General features: G+C 45.1%; 1 long non-coding RNA gene across 1 annotated transcript in view; it reads right to left on the reverse strand.

Moving 5' to 3' along the window:
* LOC109295898 overlaps positions 1 to 3,767 on the reverse strand; it is a 50,119-nt gene extending 46,352 nt beyond the window's left edge. The window contains exons 1-2 of the long non-coding RNA XR_002096856.1: positions 3,653 to 3,767; positions 2,781 to 2,894 (exon numbers count right to left, since the gene is read on the reverse strand). This is a non-coding gene — a long non-coding RNA (uncharacterized LOC109295898). The remainder of the gene's footprint in view (positions 1 to 2,780; positions 2,895 to 3,652) is intronic.
* Between the last annotated feature and the right edge of the window lie 3,715 nt (positions 3,768 to 7,482).

Below are 7,482 nucleotides of genomic sequence, written 5' to 3' on the forward strand. Positions count from 1 at the left end.
CCTTTTGAAGACCCCCAAGGATGGGTCGAGCACTACCTCCCATGGAAGCCCATTCCAGATCCTGGAAAACCTGATCATGAAGAACTTTTTTCTAATGTCCAGTCTAAACCTACTCTCTAATAGCTTATGGCCATTGTTCCTTGTCTTTCCAGGGGGTGCCCTGGTAAACAGATCATCGCCCACTTTGTGTTGCTCTCTTATGAATTTGTATGCCACCACAAGGTCCCCTCTCAACCTTCTTTTGGAGAGGCTGAAAAGGTTAAGGTCCCTTAGCCTTTCCTCATAGGGCCTTCCCTGCAGGCCTCCAATCAGACGAGTGGCAATTTTTTAGACCCTCTCCAGGTTGTCCGCATCCTGCTTGAACTGCAGTGTCCAGAACTGGACCCAGTACTCCAGCTGCAGCCTGACCAGTGCCTCATAGAGAGGGAGAATCACCTCCCTGGACCTGTTTGTGAAGCACCTACGGATGCACAACAAGGTGCAATTGGCTCTGCTGACTACTTCATCAAATTGATGACTCACGTTCATCCTCAAGTCAGCAGTGACTCCAAGATCTCTTTCTGCCTTGGTGGTGTTGAGAAGGTCGCCCCCCAGCCTATAGGTATGATGGCAGTTTTTTTTCCCTAGATGCAGCATCGTGCACATGTCTTATTGAATTGCATCCTGTTGCTCTCTGCCCACTTCCCCAGCCTGTTGAGGTCAGCCTGGATCTGGTTCCTCCTCTCCAGGGTGTTAGCTTCACCCCATACTTTTGGGTCATCCGTGAATTTGGACAGGGTGCTTCCTACCCCCTCGTCCAGGTCACTGAAGAAGATGTTGAACAGCACCAGCCCCAGAACTGAGCCCTGAGGGACTCCACTACACACATCTTTCCAGGATGACAATGACCCACCCACCACCACCCTCTGAGTGCAACCCCTGAGACAGTTTGCTACCCATTCTATGGTATAATCATCCAAGGCAAATCTCCTCACTTTATCAATAAGGATGGTATGGGATACCATGTCAAAGGCTTTCTTGAAGTCCAGATAGATAATGTCCACCTCAACTCCTACATCTAAACATTTGGTGGCCTTGTTGTAAAAATAAACTTGGTTAGTCAGGCAGGACCTGCCTGCTATAAACCCACGTTAGTTACCTCTCTGTATCACATTAGCCAGTGGGTTCCCACAGACATATCATCCTTGATGACTTTTTCTAGGATTTTCCCTGGGATAGAGGTAAGGCTGACAGGTCTATAGTTCCCCACAACCTCCTTCCTTCTCTTCTTAAAGATTGGGATGACATTGGCCCTCTTCCAATCCTCCAGGACCTGACCCGGGCACCATGAGTGCTCATATATATTTGCTAGTGGTTCAGCTATGACACTCATTAATTCCTTCATTACCCATGTGTGGAGTCCCTCTGGTCCCAGTGATTTGAACACGTCCAGTTCCTCCAAGTGTCCTTTTACTGCATTGACATTGACTGTTGGTCAGCTGATGTTCCCCTTGTTGGTGTCCGTGATGCATATTGAAATTCCTATTTAAGAAGACAGAGGCAAAAAACTCATTGAAGAGCTCTGCCTTGTCCCTGCTATCCATCACTAAGCCCCCCTGCCTGTTCTGTAGGGGTTCTATGCTACCCTGCACCCTCTTTTTGCTCCCAGTGTACCTAAAGAAGGGCTTTTTATTGTCTTTAATCCCTGCCGCTAGCCTGAGTTCCAGAGTTGCCTTGGCCTTCCTGACTGACTCCCTGCAGGTGCAAGCCGAGGCAGTGTACTCCTCTTTGCTAACTACCCCCTGATTCCACTTCCTGTGTGCTTCTTTTTTTGCCCTTCATCATCCTGGATGACCCTGGTTAGCGAAAGGGGCCTCCTGGCCCCTTTGTCCCCTTTCCTTTGCCATGGGATTGTCTCACTCTGAGTTCAAAGAATGGTATCCTTAAGAAATGACCACCCCTCCTGGACCCCCAAAGCATCTAGGCTCTTGGTTCCTAGTACCCTGCCAACCAAACCCCTGAGACTATTAAAGTCAGCCTTTTTAAAGTTTAGCACCTGTCCCCTGCTAGGTATAGTGGCCTGCCTTCTCTGCATAGTGAATGTTATCATTTGGTTATCACTGTCCTCTAAGTTGCCTTGAATCTGCAGGTCCCCCACCAGGTCATCCCCTGTGGCCAACACCAAGTCGAGCAAGGCGTTACCCCTGGTAGGACTCCTTACCTCCTGTGTTAGGTGGAGGTCCTGAATGCAGGTTAAGAACCTGCGTAGGTGGTTAGATCTAGCTGACTATTCCTACTAGCATAGGTCTGGGTAGTTAAGGTCCCCCATGACTACCATGTCTTTAGACCGCACAGCCTCTGAGAGCTGCCTGGAAAATTCCCTGTCTAGCTCATCCTCCTGGTGTGGAGGCCTGTAGTAGACCCCACCACCAGGTCCCTTTCCCCTTGATCCCCTTGGATCCTAACCCACAGAGTCTCTGCTTGTCTATCCTCTGATTCCAGTTTGATTAGGGAAGATGTGTACTGTTCTTTGACATAGAAAGCAATACCCCCTCCTTTTTTCCCTTCTCTATCTCTCCTGTACAACCTAGAGCCCTCTATTCCTACCACCCAGTCATGAGTAGAGTCCCACCAGGTTTCTGTTAGACCCACTAGGTCAAAGTTATTGCTTGCAAGCAAGAGTTCTAGATCCTCTTGTTTGTTTCCCATGCTCCTGGCATTTGTATATATACATTTAATTCCCCTGGTGACTGCCCTGGAATGACCCTATAATCCTGTCTAATAGGTTCTTTGATACTTACCTGGGCTGTTCCTGTCGGTATCTCATGGTTTGGTGTTCCATGGATCCCTCTGTCCTTGTCCTCCCCTTCCCCTAACGAACCTAGTTTAAAGCCTGCTGGAGGAGATCAGCCAACCTGAAAGAGAACACATGCTTACCTTTGGGGGAGAGATGAAACCCATCCCACCCGACTATGTCTCTTGTTCAGAAGTATAGGTCGTGGTCCAAAAAGCCGAAGCCCCTCTCATAACACCAGATCCGAAGCCGATCCTGTATTAGGCTTGGAATCCCCCAGGCAACCTAGAGTGCCCCATCACCACTACCCCTGCTAGTGGCTTGCCTCAGCCTACCTTGTCCTGCTTCATTACCTGGTACCCTAGCACACACTCCCATCTCACCTGCCATGCCTTGATGTTATGAAAAATAGATTTGTTAGACCATCCTTAAATAGCTAGATTGCTAATCTGGTAACCTCTTGCTGCCATAGAGTTCTCTCTCTCACCCTTGCTCAATGGATAATAGCACTTGGTGCTTTTCTGTAGTCTATGTTGAGTAAGCCCATAAATGACCAAATGGCCTGTTTCTGGTTGCAGGTGTCCACTCAGCCTTTGTGCCATATGCTTTGGCTCCCCACTGGGCTTACCCTAAAATATCCACCATTTCAATCACCAAGAATTAATTTAGGGTCTTGCAGCAGCCCTTGCAGAGTTTTTGGTCCTGGCAATGGCCCTTACTGAATCCTGCCCTTGGAGAAACTACAGAGTTACTCTCCTTTTCCCAAGGGGGTTCCAAGCGGTCCCCGCAACATCTGTACAGCTGCCTCATGTGAAGCTTTTTAAGAAGTCAAAAAAATAAGCCTTCTGTAAGAAAATCTGTATCTTCAAAACCCCTCACCATTCTTCCAGGTATCTTCTTCCTGGCCCACAAGCAGCAAAGCTGCTGCAGCACTGCTGGGCTCAGTCCTTCTGGCACTGCTGGGCTGCAGTCCTCTCTGTATCCCCTTTCTGCATTGCAGCTAGCCCCAGACTGCTATCAGCTCCAGGAGTCCGGCTCATATGGTGGCTAGACTCCATCCCTCTCAGCTGCTATGTAAAACAGGGTTGCCATTAAAAGCATCACACCCTATTCTTCTGCCTCCATCCTTAGTGAGAGGGCAGAGGCCCTGTTACAATGTATAAAATGAAAATGTAAATTCTGCCACTAGTGTCATCTGTTCTGTAGGGTTACTGGGGATCTACCAAAGTGGTAAGAAAATATTCTAGCAATAAAAGGAGAGGAAGACATAGACTTCTTTGGTGGTGAAATGATGGTTGTGTAAAGTTGGGGAGATATTCTGAAACACATAATCCTATTTTGTAGTGGGATCCATTAAGTTCAGTCACTGTGTATCAAATCACTAGGACCCCTTGATAGAATACATTGTCATATACAGCTTCAGGCTTTTTGTTCCACATAATATATTCCAGTACTAGCAAAATCTCCAGTAGGCCTCATTATTAAAGAGTTCCTAGCATTTGCAAGCATACATTGGATTTTAACTTTTATCTTACAGGCATGCTTTTAATGCCCATGTTATGACTGCAACTGCAGCTTTGAAAGATTATACTGGCTAGAAATTACTGTAACTTTCTAAGTGCCCACGGGAACAGGAGAGCAGCCATGCCATGTGAGGTCAGTAAGCAGACCTAGATTTTCTGTTCTACTATGTTAATTAGAAAGCAGAATCCTAAGTGCCAATTTTACAAAGAACTCTGTGTCCAATTTCCCTCCAGCCCTGATGGTGAACTGTCTGATCAATATTAAATTTAATTTATAATGATGGCCCCTGTGAAGCTTGCAAATGTTATGTCAACACACCTTAATAGCTTTGGCTTCCTGAGCAGACTTGTTAGCTGCAGCCTCCTCTGCTTCTACAACTTTCTTAACTACTTCCACCTCCAGAGACTCCTCTGCAATGATGGCCACCAGGTTTCCCATCTCTCTTTCACTATTCTACCAGCAGATGCTTCTCCACTGTCAGTTCCTGTTCCATGAGAAATATTTGATGAGTGTGAGGAAGAAAAAGAAAGAAAAGGGAAGAAAACAGTATTCCCCCTCCCCAACTGATGAACCAAAGAAAGAAATAATTGCTACTCACTTTTAATAATGGTACATTTATAGAAATTTCCATAAAGATGATTCAGAAAGGAATGCATGGATTACTTCTCTGTGGGGCATCCAAAATGGTTTGCATTGTTCCATAATGTTATGTTATGTTATTAGAGCTCCATCTAATTTATATTTGCATTTCCCTGTCTCCAGGGCAAATTTTTACAACACACTTGTGAAGTACTAAATGAAGAAGTGCCGTAGTGCTAGAGACCTACATTTTAAAGAATGCTTTTACACCTTCCATTAATTGTAAAAGACTGAACCTGCAGGGTGCTGAATACCTCTTCAGAAGTACAAAGTACCCCTCTCTCCTCACTGGAAATGGAGAGCACTCACTCACAAGATCTGGGCTCTCAGGAGAAGTATTTATTAGATAAGTTGCAGAAAGAAGGTGCACCCTCGATGGAGCCCTTGCTTATATTCCTAGGGATGGAAGACAAGGGTTGCCTTCCCATACATCATGTGGGAGGAAGACGGAACTGGAAAAAACTGAGAAATCATGAGTTAAACTGGTAATAGAATTGTCACGTTACTGAGGTATATGATTACTACTGGATGTGCTACACTACAAGTATAATTTAAATACCCTATTAAATATATTAGTCAAATCAATCACAATTAATTTGCACCCTACTAGCACCTAGAGGCCCAAATACAGAACAGTGCTTCATTGTGCTAGACCACTGGTGCTCAACCTTCTTGCCCCACAAACTGAATGAGAGGTGTGAGGCCTCTCTATTGGCTGGATCAAACTGCAGTGTGACCCTGTGCATGCCAGATCCAACCCTGTGTGCTGAAATAACCCCACATGCACTGAAATGACACCATGCACACTGGATCCATCCATGCAATCCAGCACAATCCACTGCTCAAAGCTGCCACTGCTCCCCTGCCACCAAATTTCTGGAATGGTGGGGAGCTCCATGAGCTGGATGACATGGTCCCATGGGCTGGAGGTTGGGCACCACTGTACTAGACAATGTAAAAACAGAAGGATAGACTCTATTCTACTTTTTAGGTACCTAAGTGGAAATGGGTTCCTTTTTCAGATTCCATACCACTCTGTTTTAGCCCTTGAAAAACTGTTAATACAACAGGTGGGCCCTCCTCCTTCTCCTTGCTCCTTTTCTGTCATTGATGGATTTTTGGGACTTGAACAAGGTGGAAATGCACTTCAGTTTCTTAGTTCACTTAGATGCCCAATAGGTGGAAAAGAATTTGTCCCATAATGAAACAGTGGTCCCTGCCCCAAAGGGACAAAACAGATAAAAGGTAAGAGAAACGAAGTATAATTATAATGAATTATTAAGCAGCAGTAGAATCCCCATTGCACACCTCAAAAAACTGAGGCACGGCAAATTAAATGGCTTGTCCAAGGTCATCTAGGAAATCAGTGGCAGAGTAACCCAGATCTCCTGCTATGTAGTTTGGTGCCTTAACCTCAAGACCATCCTTCCTTTCCAATATAAAGCACATGTTTATATTAAGAAACATTTTTAATTCTGAATGTTAGTGCACTATAGCATATATTTGAAAGATATTTTTCAGACAGCTAGGTTTATATGTTTAAGTGTATGTCTTCATTTCAGTGATTGCAATTGGCAAAGTTGTACTTGAGCTAGCTTTAAAATAGGTGGCAGAATAGCCCTTGCAGCATGCAGCTCTGTCTGGCCAACAGAGCTCCCAGGTATTTACCCAGCTTCCTGGTTAAAACTAACTTAGCTATGTTTGTATAAGATACAGGGACTGCAGTATAAACATACTCTATGGATAGGAACCTTCCTGAATCATGGTTTTGCAGATGTCACAGAAACTGCAAAAAACAGCGTTATCTGTGATGTCTGAAAAATCCAGCATTGGCTATAATTTCCTGCAAAAAACAACCAAAAAGAAAAGCAGTAGTGATGTAGACTGAGTGAAGGTGCCTCCACCAATCAGTGGCAAGGAGTGGGAAAAAAAGTGTAATGATATAGCCTGAATGAAGGTACCTTCCACCAATTACCAGTGAGGGATGGGGCTGCCAGGGTCCCTCTACCAATCAGCAGTGAGGGGTTGGGCCACCATGAAATGATGACCAAATTGGCTTTGGGTGCTGTAAGTAGGCTGTGAAAAACCCTTTGTCTCATTGTGACTTAGGTAGGCCCCTACCTATGTCTACATCCGTTTCAGATTGCTCTAGTGAGTTCTTCTTTGAATCCCTGTATACATTTTTCCATGAGCATTAAGCCCAGAAGTCCTCTCTTTGGACTATAACTTTGTGGTGGTGGACAGACTTGTGTATTCCAATGACCCTCAGAGCTGTGTTATCTGGGCTAGGGACAGAAATTACAAATAAACCAGTTTAAGTGATCAGAAACTGGTTTAAACATGTAACAGAACAGATGTTCAGTACACATAAGCCAGTTTGAAAAAGGCTGAAACCAGTTTGATATAAACCTGGTTGAATGTAGTAGCAGACTTAACTGATTAGGGTCAAACCGGTTTATGCAATATCTGTCCCAGACCCCTTGCTGGTTTAAGTTAAACCAAACTGCCCAGCATCCCGGCATGCTCTTTGGGCTGAGTGGAGCTTT

The sequence above is a fragment of the Gavialis gangeticus genome, unplaced genomic scaffold (assembly GCF_001723915.1).
Source record: "Gavialis gangeticus isolate Ggan-Ray unplaced genomic scaffold, GavGan_comp1, whole genome shotgun sequence".
In the NCBI taxonomy this organism is placed as follows: Eukaryota; Metazoa; Chordata; order Crocodylia; family Gavialidae; genus Gavialis; species Gavialis gangeticus.